The following is a 16,658-nucleotide window of genomic DNA, read 5'->3' as shown; positions in this document are numbered from 1 at the left end:
AAAGAACACCAAAAAGAATAGAACACAAGAAAAAACAAAAAACCACCAAAAAGAATAGAACAGAAAACAAGAAAAGAACAGAAAAGACAATACAAAAAACAATAGAAAGCAAAAGAGAACAGAATACAAAAACACAATAGAACACAATAGAGAACAGAAAACAGAAGACACAAAAGAATACCAAAGAGAATAGAACACAACAGAACACAGTAAACAGAAAAGAACACAAAAGAGAATAGAACACAATAAAACTCAAAAGAACACAATAGAGAAAAGAACACAATAAAACAGAAAAGAACACCAAAGAGAATAGAACACAATGAACACAAAAGAACACCAAAGAGAATAGAACACAAAAACAGAGCAGAACAGAAAAGACAATACAAAAAACAATAGAAACCAAAAGAGAACAGAATACAAAAACACAAAAGAATACAAAGGAGAATAGAACACAAAAAACACAAAAGAACACCAAAGAGAATAGAACACAACAGAACAGAAAAGAACACCAAAGAGAATAGAACACAAGAAAAAACAAAAAACCACCAAAAAGAATAGAACAGAAAACAAGAAAAGAACAGAAAAGACAATACAAAAAACAATAGAAAGCAAAAGAGAACAGAATACAAAAACACAATAGAACACAAAAGAGAAAGAACACAAAAAACACAAAAGAACACCAAAAAGAATAGAACACAAGAAAAAACAAAAAACCACCAAAAAGAATAGAACAGAAAACCAGAAAAGAACAGAAAAGACAATACAAAAAACAATAGAAAGCAAAAGAGAACAGAATACAAAAACACAATAGAACACAAAAGAGAAAGAACACAAAAAACACAAAAGAACACCAAAAAGAATAGAACACAATCAAACACAAAAAAACATCAAAAAGAATAGAACAGAAAACCAGAAAAGAATAGAAAAGACAATACAAAAAACAATAGAAAGCAAAAGAGAACACAATACAAAAACAGAATAGAACACAATAGAGAACAGAAAACAGAAGACAAAAGAATACCAAAGAGAATAGAACACAACACAACACAATAAATCTCAAAAGAACACAATAGAGAAAAGAACACAATAAAACACAAAGAACACCAAAGAGAATAGAACACAATCAACAAAAAAGAACACCAAAAAGAATAGAACAAAAAACCAGAAAAGAACAGAAAAGACAATACAAAAAACAATAGAAAGCAAAAGAGAACACAATACAAAAACACAATAGAACACAATAGAGAACAGAAAACAGAAGACACAAAAGAACACCAAAGAGAATAGAACACAACAGAACACAGTAAACAGAAAAGAACACAAAAAAGAATAGAGCACAATAAAACTCAAAAGAACACAATAGAGAAAAGAACACAATAAAACAGAAAAGAACACCAAAGAGAATAGAACACAATGAACACAAAAGAACACCAAAGAGAATAGAACACAAAAACAGAGCAGAACAGAAAAGACAATACAAAAAACAATAGAAACCAAAAGAGAACAGAATACAAAAACACAAAAGAATACAAAGGAGAATAGAACACAAAAAACACAAAAGAACACCAAAGAGAATAGAACACAACAGAACAGAAAAGAACACCAAAGAGAATAGAACACAAGAAAAAACAAAAAACCACCAAAAAGAATAGAACAGAAAACCAGAAAAGAACAGAAAAGACAATACAAAAAACAATAGAAAGCAAAAGAGAACAGAATAAAAAAACACAATAGAACACAAAAGAGAAAGAACACAAAAAACACAAAAGAACACCAAAAAGAATAGAACACAAGAAAAAACAAAAAACCACCAAAAAGAATAGAACAGAAAACCAGAAAAGAACAGAAAAGACAATACAAAAAACAATAGAAAGCAAAAGAGAACAGAATACAAAAACACAATAGAACACAAAAGAGAAAGAACACAAAAAACACAAAAGAACACCAAAAAGAATAGAACACAATCAAACACAAAAAAACATCAAAAAGAATAGAACAGAAAACCAGAAAAGAATAGAAAAGACAATACAAAAAACAATAGAAAGCAAAAGAGAACAGAATACAAAAACAGAATAGAACACAATAGAGAACAGAAAACAGAAGACACAAAAGAATACCAGAGAACAGAACACAACACAACACAATAAATCTCAAAAGAACACAATAGAGAAAAGAACACAATAAAACACAAAAGAACACCAAAAAGAATATAACAAAAAACCAGAAAAGAACAGAAAAAGACAATACAAAAAACAATAGAAAGCAAAAGAGAACACAATACAAAAACACAATAGAACACAATAGAGAACAGAAAACAGAAGACACAAAAGAACACCAAAGAGAATAGAACACAACAGAACACAGTAAACAGAAAAGAACACAAAAAAGAATAGAGCACAATAAAACTCAAAAGAACACAATAGAGAAAAGAACACAATAAAACACAAAAGAACACCAAAGAGAATAGAACACAAGAAAAAACAAAAAACCACCAAAAAGAATAGAACAGAAAACCAGAAAAGAACAGAAAAGACAATACAAAAAACAATAGAAGGCAAAAGAGAACAGAATACAAAAACACAAAAGAACACAAAAGAGAAAAGAACACAAAAAACACAAAAGAACACCAAAGAGAATAGAACACAATAAGACACAAAAAAACATCAAAAAGAATAGAACAGAAAACCAGAAAAGAACAGAAAAGACAATACAAAAAACAATAGAAAGCAAAAGAGAACACAATACAAAAACACAATAGAACACAATAGAGAACAGAAAACAGAAGACACAAAAGAATACCAAAGAGAATAGAACACAACACAACACAATAAATCTCAAAAGAACACAATAGAGAAAAGAACACAATAAAACACAAAGAACACCAAAGAGAATAGAACACAATGAACAAAAAAGAACACCAAAAAGAATATAACAAAAAACCAGAAAAGAACAGAAAAGACAATACAAAAAACAATAGAAAGCAAAAGAGAACACAATACAAAAACACAATAGAACACAATAGAGAACAGAAAACAGAAGACACAAAAGAACACCAAAGAGAATAGAACACAACAGAACACAGTAAACAGAAAAGAACACAAAAAAGAATAGAGCACAATAAAACTCAAAAGAACACAATAGAGAAAAGAACACAATAAAACACAAAAGAACACCAAAGAGAATAGAACACAAGAAAAAACAAAAAACCACCAAAAAGAATAGAACAGAAAACCAGAAAAGAACAGAAAAGACAATACAAAAAACAATAGAAGGCAAAAGAGAACAGAATACAAAAACACAAAAGAACACAAAAGAGAAAAGAACACAAAAAACACAAAAGAACACCAAAGAGAATAGAACACAATAAGACACAAAAAAAATCAAAAAGAATAGAACAGAAAACCAGAAAAGAACAGAAAAGACAATACAAAAAACAATAGAAAGCAAAAGAGAACACAATACAAAAACACAATAGAACACAATAGAGAACAGAAAACAGAAGACACAAAAGAATACCAAAGAGAATAGAACACAACACAACACAATAAATCTCAAAAGAACACAATAGAGAAAAGAACACAATAAATCTCAAAAGAACACAATAGAGAAAAGAACACAATAAAACAGAAAAGAACACCAAAGAGAATAGAACACAATGAACACAAAAGAACACCAAAGAGAATAGAACACAAAAACAGAGCAGAACAGAAAAGACAATACAAAAAACAATAGAAAGCAAAAGAGAACAGAATACAAAAACACAAAAGAAGACAAAGGAGAATAAAACACAAAAAACACAAAAGAACACCAAAGAGAATAGAACACAACAGAACACAAAAGAACACCAAAGAGAATAGAACACAAGAAAAAACAAAAAACCACCAAAAAGAATAGAACAGAAAACCAGAAAAGAACAGAAAAGACAATACAAAAAACAATAGAAAGCAAAAGAGAACAGAATACAAAAACACAATAGAACACAAAACAGAAAGAACACAAAAAACACAAAAGAACACCAAAAAGAATAGAACACAAGAAAAAACAAAAAACCACCAAAAAGAATAGAACAGAAAACAAGAAAAGAACAGAAAAGACAATACAAAAAACAATAGAAAGCAAAAGAGAACAGAATACAAAAACACAATAGAACACAATAGAGAACAGAAAACAGAAGACACAAAAGAATACCAAAGAGAATAGAACACAACAGAACACAGTAAACAGAAAAGAACACAAAAGAGAATAGAACACAATAAAACTCAAAAGAACACAATAGAGAAAAGAACACAATAAAACAGAAAAGAACACCAAAGAGAATAGAACACAATGAACACAAAAGAACACCAAAGAGAATAGAACACAAAAACAGAGCAGAACAGAAAAGACAATACAAAAAACAATAGAAACCAAAAGAGAACAGAATACAAAAACACAAAAGAATACAAAGGAGAATAGAACACAAAAAACACAAAAGAACACCAAAGAGAATAGAACACAACAGAACAGAAAAGAACACCAAAGAGAATAGAACACAAGAAAAAACAAAAAACCACCAAAAAGAATAGAACAGAAAACAAGAAAAGAACAGAAAAGACAATACAAAAAACAATAGAAAGCAAAAGAGAACAGAATACAAAAACACAATAGAACACAAAAGAGAAAGAACACAAAAAACACAAAAGAACACCAAAAAGAATAGAACACAAGAAAAAACAAAAAACCACCAAAAAGAATAGAACAGAAAACCAGAAAAGAACAGAAAAGACAATACAAAAAACAATAGAAAGCAAAAGAGAACAGAATACAAAAACACAATAGAACACAAAAGAGAAAGAACACAAAAAACACAAAAGAACACCAAAAAGAATAGAACACAATCAAACACAAAAAAACATCAAAAAGAATAGAACAGAAAACCAGAAAAGAATAGAAAAGACAATACAAAAAACAATAGAAAGCAAAAGAGAACACAATACAAAAACAGAATAGAACACAATAGAGAACAGAAAACAGAAGACAAAAGAATACCAAAGAGAATAGAACACAACACAACACAATAAATCTCAAAAGAACACAATAGAGAAAAGAACACAATAAAACACAAAGAACACCAAAGAGAATAGAACACAATCAACAAAAAAGAACACCAAAAAGAATAGAACAAAAAACCAGAAAAGAACAGAAAAGACAATACAAAAAACAATAGAAAGCAAAAGAGAACACAATACAAAAACACAATAGAACACAATAGAGAACAGAAAACAGAAGACACAAAAGAACACCAAAGAGAATAGAACACAACAGAACACAGTAAACAGAAAAGAACACAAAAAAGAATAGAGCACAATAAAACTCAAAAGAACACAATAGAGAAAAGAACACAATAAAACAGAAAAGAACACCAAAGAGAATAGAACACAATGAACACAAAAGAACACCAAAGAGAATAGAACACAAAAACAGAGCAGAACAGAAAAGACAATACAAAAAACAATAGAAACCAAAAGAGAACAGAATACAAAAACACAAAAGAATACAAAGGAGAATAGAACACAAAAAACACAAAAGAACACCAAAGAGAATAGAACACAACAGAACAGAAAAGAACACCAAAGAGAATAGAACACAAGAAAAAACAAAAAACCACCAAAAAGAATAGAACAGAAAACCAGAAAAGAACAGAAAAGACAATACAAAAAACAATAGAAAGCAAAAGAGAACAGAATAAAAAAACACAATAGAACACAAAAGAGAAAGAACACAAAAAACACAAAAGAACACCAAAAAGAATAGAACACAAGAAAAAACAAAAAACCACCAAAAAGAATAGAACAGAAAACCAGAAAAGAACAGAAAAGACAATACAAAAAACAATAGAAAGCAAAAGAGAACAGAATACAAAAACACAATAGAACACAAAAGAGAAAGAACACAAAAAACACAAAAGAACACCAAAAAGAATAGAACACAATCAAACACAAAAAAACATCAAAAAGAATAGAACAGAAAACCAGAAAAGAATAGAAAAGACAATACAAAAAACAATAGAAAGCAAAAGAGAACAGAATACAAAAACAGAATAGAACACAATAGAGAACAGAAAACAGAAGACACAAAAGAATACCAGAGAACAGAACACAACACAACACAATAAATCTCAAAAGAACACAATAGAGAAAAGAACACAATAAAACACAAAAGAACACCAAAGAGAATAGAACACAATGAACACAAAAGAACACCAAAAAGAATATAACAAAAAACCAGAAAAGAACAGAAAAAGACAATACAAAAAACAATAGAAAGCAAAAGAGAACACAATACAAAAACACAATAGAACACAATAGAGAACAGAAAACAGAAGACACAAAAGAACACCAAAGAGAATAGAACACAACAGAACACAGTAAACAGAAAAGAACACAAAAAAGAATAGAGCACAATAAAACTCAAAAGAACACAATAGAGAAAAGAACACAATAAAACACAAAAGAACACCAAAGAGAATAGAACACAAGAAAAAACAAAAAACCACCAAAAAGAATAGAACAGAAAACCAGAAAAGAACAGAAAAGACAATACAAAAAACAATAGAAGGCAAAAGAGAACAGAATACAAAAACACAAAAGAACACAAAAGAGAAAAGAACACAAAAAACACAAAAGAACACCAAAGAGAATAGAACACAATAAGACACAAAAAAACATCAAAAAGAATAGAACAGAAAACCAGAAAAGAACAGAAAAGACAATACAAAAAACAATAGAAAGCAAAAGAGAACACAATACAAAAACCGAATGGAGCACAATAGAGAACAGAAAACAGAAGACACAAAAGAATACCAAAGAGAATAGAACACAAGAGAACACAGTAAACAGAAAAGAACACAAAAGAGAATAGAACACAATAAATCTCAAAAGAACACAATAGAGAAAAGAACACAATAAAACAGAAAAGAACACCAAAGAGAATAGAACACAATGAACACAAAAGAACACCAAAGAGAATAGAACACAAAAACAGAGCAGAACAGAAAAGACAATACAAAAAACAATAGAAACCAAAAGAGAACAGAATACAAAAACACAAAAGAAGACAAAGGAGAATAGAACACAAAAAACACAAAAGAACACCAAAGAGAATAGAACACAATAAAACACAAAAGAACACCAAAGAGAATAGAACACAAGAAAAAACAAAAAAACACCAAAAAGAATAGAACAGAAAACCAGAAAAGAACAGAAAAGACAATACAAAAAACAATAGAAAGCAAAAGAGAACAGAATATAAAAACACAATAGAACACAAAAGAGAAAGAACACAAAAAACACAAAAGAACACCAAAAAGAATAGAACACAAGAAAAAACAAAAAACCACCAAAAAGAATAGAACAGAAAACCAGAAAAGAACAGAAAAGACAATACAAAAAACAATAGAAAGTAAAAGAGAACAGAATACAAAAACACAATAGAACACGAAAGAGAAAGAACACAAAACACAAAAGAACACCAAAAAGAATAGAACACAATAAAACACAAAAAAACATCAAAAAGAATAGAACAGAAAACCAGAAAAGAATAGAAAAGACAATACAAAAAACAATAGAAAGCAAAAGAGAACACAATACAAAAACCGAATAGAACACAATAGAGAACAGAAAACAGAAGACACAAAAGAATACCAAAGAGAATAGAACACAACAGAACACAGTAAACAGAAAAGAACACAAAAGAGAATAGAACACAATAAATCTCAAAAGAACACAATAGAGAAAAGAACACAATAAAACAGAAAAGAACACCAAAGAGAATAGAACACAATGAACACAAAAGAACACCAAAGAGAATAGAACACAAAAACAGAGCAGAACAGAAAAGACAATACAAAAAACAATAGAAACCAAAAGAGAACAGAATACAAAAACACAAAAGAAGACAAAGGAGAATAGAACACAAAACACACAAAAGAACACCAAAAAGAATAGAACACAACAGAACAGAAAAGAACACCAAAGAGAATAGAACACAAGAAAAAACAAAAAACCACCAAAAAGAATAGAACAGAAAACAAGAAAAGAACAGAAAAAACAATACAAAAAACAATAGAAAGCAAAAGAGAACAGAATACAAAAACACAATAGAACACAAAAGAGAAAGAACACAAAAAACACAAAAGAACACCAAAAAGAATAGAACACAAGAAAAAACAAAAAACCACCAAAAAGAATAGAACAGAAAACCAGAAAAGAACAGAAAAGACAATACAAAAAACAATAGAAAGCAAAAGAGAACAGAATACAAAAACACAATAGAACACAAAAGAGAAAGAACACAAAAAACACAAAAGAACACCAAAGAGAATAGAACACAATCAAACACAAAAAAACATCAAAAAGAATAGAACAGAAAACCAGAAAAGAATAGAAAAGACAATACAAAAAACAATAGAAAGCAAAAGAGAACACAATACAAAAACAGAATAGAACACAATAGAGAACAGAAAACAGAAGACACAAAGGAATACCAGAGAATAGAACACAACACAACACAATAAATCTCAAAAGAACACAATAGAGAAAAGAACACAATAAAACACAAAGAACACCAAAGAGAATAGAACACAATGAACACAAAAGAACACCAAAAAGAATAGAACAAAAAACCAGAAAAGAACAGAAAAGACAATACAAAAAACAATAGAAAGCAAAAGAGAACACAATACAAAAACACAATAGAACACAATAGAGAACAGAAAACAGAAGACACAAAAGAACACCAAAGAGAATAGAACACAACAGAACACAGTAAACAGAAAAGAACACAAAAGAGAATAGAACACAATAAAACTCAAAAGAACACAATAGAGAAAAGAACACAATAAAACAGAAAGGAACACCAAAGAGAATAGAACACAATGAACACAAAAGAACACCAAAGAGAATAGAACACAAAAACAGAGCAGAACAGAAAAGACAATACAAAAAACAATAGAAACCAAAAGAGAACAGAATACAAAAACACAAAAGAAGACAAAGGAGAATAGAACACAAAAAACACAAAAGAACACCAAAGAGAATAGAACACAACAGAACACAAAAGAACACCAAAGAGAATAGAACACAAGAAAAAACAAAAAACCACCAAAAAGAATAGAACAGAAAACCAGAAAAGAACAGAAAAGACAATACAAAAAACAATAGAAAGCAAAAGAGAACAGAATACAAAAACACAATAGAACACAAAACAGAAAGAACACAAAAAACACAAAAGAACACCAAAAAGAATAGAACACAAGAAAAAACAAAAAACCACCAAAAAGAATAGAACAGAAAACAAGAAAAGAACAGAAAAGACAATACAAAAAACAATAGAAAGCAAAAGAGAACAGAATACAAAAACACAATAGAACACAAAAGAGAAAGAACACAAAAAACACAAAAGAACACCAAAAAGAATAGAACACAATCAAACACAAAAAAACATCAAAAAGAATAGAACAGAAAACCAGAAAAGAATAGAAAAGACAATACAAAAAACAATAGAAAGCAAAAGAGAACACAATACAAAAACACAATAGAACACAATAGAGAACAGAAAACAGAAGACACAAAAGAATACCAAAGAGAATAGAACACAACACAACACAATAAATCTCAAAAGAACACAATAGAGAAAAGAACACAATAAAACACAAAGAACACCAAAGAGAATAGAACACAATGAACAAAAAAGAACACCAAAAAGAATATAACAAAAAACCAGAAAAGAACAGAAAAGACAATACAAAAAACAATAGAAAGCAAAAGAGAACACAATACAAAAACACAATAGAACACAATAGAGAACAGAAAACAGAAGACACAAAAGAACACCAAAGAGAATAGAACACAACAGAACACAGTAAACAGAAAAGAACACAAAAAAGAATAGAGCACAATAAAACTCAAAAGAACACAATAGAGAAAAGAACACAATAAAACACAAAAGAACACCAAAGAGAATAGAACACAAGAAAAAACAAAAAACCACCAAAAAGAATAGAACAGAAAACCAGAAAAGAACAGAAAAGACAATACAAAAAACAATAGAAGGCAAAAGAGAACAGAATACAAAAACACAAAAGAACACAAAAGAGAAAAGAACACAAAAAACACAAAAGAACACCAAAGAGAATAGAACACAATAAGACACAAAAAAAATCAAAAAGAATAGAACAGAAAACCAGAAAAGAACAGAAAAGACAATACAAAAAACAATAGAAAGCAAAAGAGAACACAATACAAAAACACAATAGAACACAATAGAGAACAGAAAACAGAAGACACAAAAGAATACCAAAGAGAATAGAACACAACAGAACACAGTAAACAGAAAAGAACACAAAAGAGAATAGAACACAATAAAACTCAAAAGAACACAATAGAGAAAAGAACACAATAAAACAGAAAAGAACACCAAAGAGAATAGAACACAATGAACACAAAAGAACACCAAAGAGAATAGAACACAAAAACAGAGCAGAACAGAAAAGACAATACAAAAAACAATAGAAACCAAAAGAGAACAGAATACAAAAACACAAAAGAATACAAAGGAGAATAGAACACAAAAAACACAAAAGAACACCAAAGAGAATAGAACACAACAGAACAGAAAAGAACACCAAAGAGAATAGAACACAAGAAAAAACAAAAAACCACCAAAAAGAATAGAACAGAAAACAAGAAAAGAACAGAAAAGACAATACAAAAAACAATAGAAAGCAAAAGAGAACAGAATACAAAAACACAATAGAACACAAAAGAGAAAGAACACAAAAAACACAAAAGAACACCAAAAAGAATAGAACACAAGAAAAAACAAAAAACCACCAAAAAGAATAGAACAGAAAACCAGAAAAGAACAGAAAAGACAATACAAAAAACAATAGAAAGCAAAAGAGAACAGAATACAAAAACACAATAGAACACAAAAGAGAAAGAACACAAAAAACACAAAAGAACACCAAAAAGAATAGAACACAATCAAACACAAAAAAACATCAAAAAGAATAGAACAGAAAACCAGAAAAGAATAGAAAAGACAATACAAAAAACAATAGAAAGCAAAAGAGAACACAATACAAAAACAGAATAGAACACAATAGAGAACAGAAAACAGAAGACAAAAGAATACCAAAGAGAATAGAACACAACACAACACAATAAATCTCAAAAGAACACAATAGAGAAAAGAACACAATAAAACACAAAGAACACCAAAGAGAATAGAACACAATCAACAAAAAAGAACACCAAAAAGAATATAACAAAAAACCAGAAAAGAACAGAAAAGACAATACAAAAAACAATAGAAAGCAAAAGAGAACACAATACAAAAACACAATAGAACACAATAGAGAACAGAAAACAGAAGACACAAAAGAACACCAAAGAGAATAGAACACAACAGAACACAGTAAACAGAAAAGAACACAAAAAAGAATAGAGCACAATAAAACTCAAAAGAACACAATAGAGAAAAGAACACAATAAAACAGAAAAGAACACCAAAGAGAATAGAACACAATGAACACAAAAGAACACCAAAGAGAATAGAACACAAAAACAGAGCAGAACAGAAAAGACAATACAAAAAACAATAGAAACCAAAAGAGAACAGAATACAAAAACACAAAAGAATACAAAGGAGAATAGAACACAAAAAACACAAAAGAACACCAAAGAGAATAGAACACAACAGAACAGAAAAGAACACCAAAGAGAATAGAACACAAGAAAAAACAAAAAACCACCAAAAAGAATAGAACAGAAAACCAGAAAAGAACAGAAAAGACAATACAAAAAACAATAGAAAGCAAAAGAGAACAGAATACAAAAACACAATAGAACACAAAAGAGAAAGAACACAAAAAACACAAAAGAACACCAAAAAGAATAGAACACAAGAAAAAACAAAAAACCACCAAAAAGAATAGAACAGAAAACCAGAAAAGAACAGAAAAGACAATACAAAAAACAATAGAAAGCAAAAGAGAACAGAATACAAAAACACAATAGAACACAAAAGAGAAAGAACACAAAAAACACAAAAGAACACCAAAAAGAATAGAACACAATCAAACACAAAAAAACATCAAAAAGAATAGAACAGAAAACCAGAAAAGAATAGAAAAGACAATACAAAAAACAATAGAAAGCAAAAGAGATCAGAATACAAAAACAGAATAGAACACAATAGAGAACAGAAAACAGAAGACACAAAAGAATACCAGAGAACAGAACACAACACAACACAATAAATCTCAAAAGAACACAATAGAGAAAAGAACACAATAAAACACAAAAGAACACCAAAGAGAATAGAACACAATGAACACAAAAGAACACCAAAAAGAATATAACAAAAAACCAGAAAAGAACAGAAAAAGACAATACAAAAAACAATAGAAAGCAAAAGAGAACACAATACAAAAACACAATAGAACACAATAGAGAACAGAAAACAGAAGACACAAAAGAACACCAAAGAGAATAGAACACAACAGAACACAGTAAACAGAAAAGAACACAAAAAAGAATAGAGCACAATAAAACTCAAAAGAACACAATAGAGAAAAGAACACAATAAAACACAAAAGAACACCAAAGAGAATAGAACACAAGAAAAAACAAAAAACCACCAAAAAGAATAGAACAGAAAACCAGAAAAGAACAGAAAAGACAATACAAAAAACAATAGAAGGCAAAAGAGAACAGAATACAAAAACACAAAAGAACACAAAAGAGAAAAGAACACAAAAAACACAAAAGAACACCAAAGAGAATAGAACACAATAAGACACAAAAAAACATCAAAAAGAATAGAACAGAAAACCAGAAAAGAACAGAAAAGACAATACAAAAAACAATAGAAAGCAAAAGAGAACACAATACAAAAACCGAATGGAGCACAATAGAGAACAGAAAACAGAAGACACAAAAGAATACCAAAGAGAATAGAACACAAGAGAACACAGTAAACAGAAAAGAACACAAAAGAGAATAGAACACAATAAATCTCAAAAGAACACAATAGAGAAAAGAACACAATAAAACAGAAAAGAACACCAAAGAGAATAGAACACAATGAACACAAAAGAACACCAAAGAGAATAGAACACAAAAACAGAGCAGAACAGAAAAGACAATACAAAAAACAATAGAAACCAAAAGAGAACAGAATACAAAAACACAAAAGAAGACAAAGGAGAATAGAACACAAAAAACACAAAAGAACACCAAAGAGAATAGAACACAATAAAACACAAAAGAACACCAAAGAGAATAGAACACAAGAAAAAACAAAAAAACACCAAAAAGAATAGAACAGAAAACCAGAAAAGAACAGAAAAGACAATACAAAAAACAATAGAAAGCAAAAGAGAACAGAATATAAAAACACAATAGAACACAAAAGAGAAAGAACACAAAAAACACAAAAGAACACCAAAAAGAATAGAACACAAGAAAAAACAAAAAACCACCAAAAAGAATAGAACAGAAAACCAGAAAAGAACAGAAAAGACAATACAAAAAACAATAGAAAGTAAAAGAGAACAGAATACAAAAACACAATAGAACACGAAAGAGAAAGAACACAAAAAACACAAAAGAACACCAAAAAGAATAGAACACAATCAAACACAAAAAAACATCAAAAAGAATAGAACAGAAAACCAGAAAAGAACAGAAAAGACAATACAAAAAACAATAGAAAGCAAAAGAGAACACAATACAAAAACAGAATAGAACACAATAGAGAACAGAAAACAGAAGACACAAAAGAATACCAAAGAGAACAGAACACAACACAACACAATAAATCTCAAAAGAACACAATAGAGAAAAGAACACAATAAAACACAAAGAACACCAAAGAGAATAGAACACAATGAACACAAAAGAACACCAAAAAGAATATAACAAAAAACCAGAAAAGAACAGAAAAGACAATACAAAAAACAATAGAAAGCAAAAGAGAACACAATACAAAAACACAATAGAACACAATAGAGAACAGAAAACAGAAGACACAAAAGAACACCAAAGAGAATAGAACACAACAGAACACAGTAAACAGAAAAGAACACAAAAGAGAATAGAACACAATAAAACACAAAAGAACACCAAAAAGAATAGAACACAATCAAACACAAAAAAACATCAAAAAGAATAGAACAGAAAACCAGAAAAGAATAGAAAAGACAATACAAAAAACAATAGAAAGCAAAAGAGAACACAATACAAAAACAGAATAGAACACAATAGAGAACAGAAAACAGAAGACACAAAAGAATACCAAAGAGAATAGAACACAACACAACACAATAAATCTCAAAAGAACACAATAGAGAAAAGAACACAATAAAACACAAAGAACACCAAAGAGAATAGAACACAATGAACACAAAAGAACACCAAAAAGAATAGAATACAATGAACACAAAAGAACACCAAAAAGAATATAACAAAAAACCAGAAAACAACAGAAAAGACAATACAAAAAACAATAGAAAGCAAAAGAGAACACAATACAAAAACACACTAGAACACAATAGAGAACAGAAAACAGAAGACACAAAAGAACACCAAAGAGAATAGAACACAACAGAACACAGTAAACAGAAAAGAACACAAAAGAGAATAGAACACAATAAAACTCAAAAGAACACAATAGAGAAAAGAACACAATAAAACACAAAAGAACACCAAAGAGAATAGAACACAAGAAAAAACAAAAAACCACCAAAAAGAATAGAACAGAAAACCAGAAAAGAACAGAAAAGACAATACAAAAAACAATAGAAGGCAAAAGAGAACAGAATACAAAAACACAAAAGAACACAAAAGAGAAAAGAACACAAAAAACACAAAAGAACACCAAAGAGAATAGAACACAATAAAACACAAAAGAACACCAAAGAGAATAGAACACAATGAACACAAAAGAACACCAAAAAGAATATAACAAAAAACCAGAAAACAACAGAAAATACAATACAAAAAACAATAGAAAGCAAAAGAGAACACAATACAAAAACACAATAGAACACAATAGAGAACAGAAAACAGAAGACACAAAAGAACACCAAAGAGAATAGAACACAACAGAACACAGTAAACAGAAAAGAACACAAAAGAGAATAGAACACAATAAAACTCAAAAGAACACAATAGAGAAAAGAACACAATAAAACACAAAAGAACACCAAAGAGAATAGAACACAAGAAAAAACAAAAAACCACCAAAAAGAATAGAACAGAAAACCAGAAAAGAACAGAAAAGACAATACAAAAAACAATAGAAGGCAAAAGAGAACAGAATACAAAAACACAAAAGAACACAAAAGAGAAAAGAACACAAAAAACACAAAAGAACACCAAAAAGAATAGAACACAATAAAACACAAAAGAACACCAAAGAGAATATAACACAAAACCAGAAAAGAACAGAAAAGACAATACAAAAAACAATAGAAAGCAAATGAGAACACAATACAAAAACAGAATGGAGCACAATAGAGAACAGAAAACAGAAGACACAAAAGAACACCAAAGAGAATAGAACACAACAGAACACAGTAAACAGAAAAGAACACAAAAAAGAATAGAACACAATAAAACTCAAAAGAACACAATAGAGAAAAGAACACAATAAAACAGAAAAGAACACCAAAGAGAATAGAACACAATGAACACAAAAGAACACCAAAGAGAATAGAACACAAAAACAGAGCAGAACAGAAAAGACAATACAAAAAACAATAGAAACCAAAAGAGAACAGAATACAAAAACACAAAAGAAGACAAAGGAGAATAGAACACAAAAAACACAAAAGAACACCAAAGAGAATAGAACAAAATAAAACACAAAAGAACACCAAAGAGAATAGAACACAAGAAAAAACAAAAAACCGCCAAAAAGAATAGAACAGAAAACCAGAAAAGAACAGAAAAGACAATACAAAAAACAACAGAAAGCAAGAGAACAGAATACAAAAACACAATAGAACACAAAAGAGAAAGAACACAAAAAACACAAAAGAACACCAAAAAGAATAGAACACAAGAAAAAACAAAAAACCATCAAAAAGAATAGAACAGAAAACCAGAAAAGAACAGAAAAGACAATACAAAAAACAATAGAAAGCAAAAGAGAACAGAATACAAAAACACAATAGAACACAAAAGAGAAAGAACACAAAAAACACAAAAGAACACCAAAAAGAATAGAACACAATCAAACACAAAAAAACATCAAAAAGAATAGAACAGAAAACCAGAAAAGAATAGAAAAGACAATACAAAAAACAATAGAAAGCAAAAGAGAACACAATACAAAAACAGAATAGAACACAATAGAGAACAGAAAACAGAAGACACAAAAGAATACCAAAGAGAATAGAACACAACACAACACAATAAATCTCAAAAGAACACAATAGAGAAAAGAACACAATAAAACACAAAGAACACCAAAGAGAATAGAACACAATGAACACAAAAGAACACCAAAAAGAATAGAACACAATGAACACAAAAGAACACCAAAAAGAATAGAACACAATGAACCCCAAAGAACACCAAAGAGAATAGAACACAAAAACAGAGCAGAAC

Source organism: Rhea pennata, chromosome 1, assembly GCF_028389875.1.
Source record: "Rhea pennata isolate bPtePen1 chromosome 1, bPtePen1.pri, whole genome shotgun sequence".
Taxonomy (NCBI): Eukaryota; Metazoa; Chordata; class Aves; order Rheiformes; family Rheidae; genus Rhea; species Rhea pennata.
Note: the sequence above shows the minus strand (reverse complement) of the source record.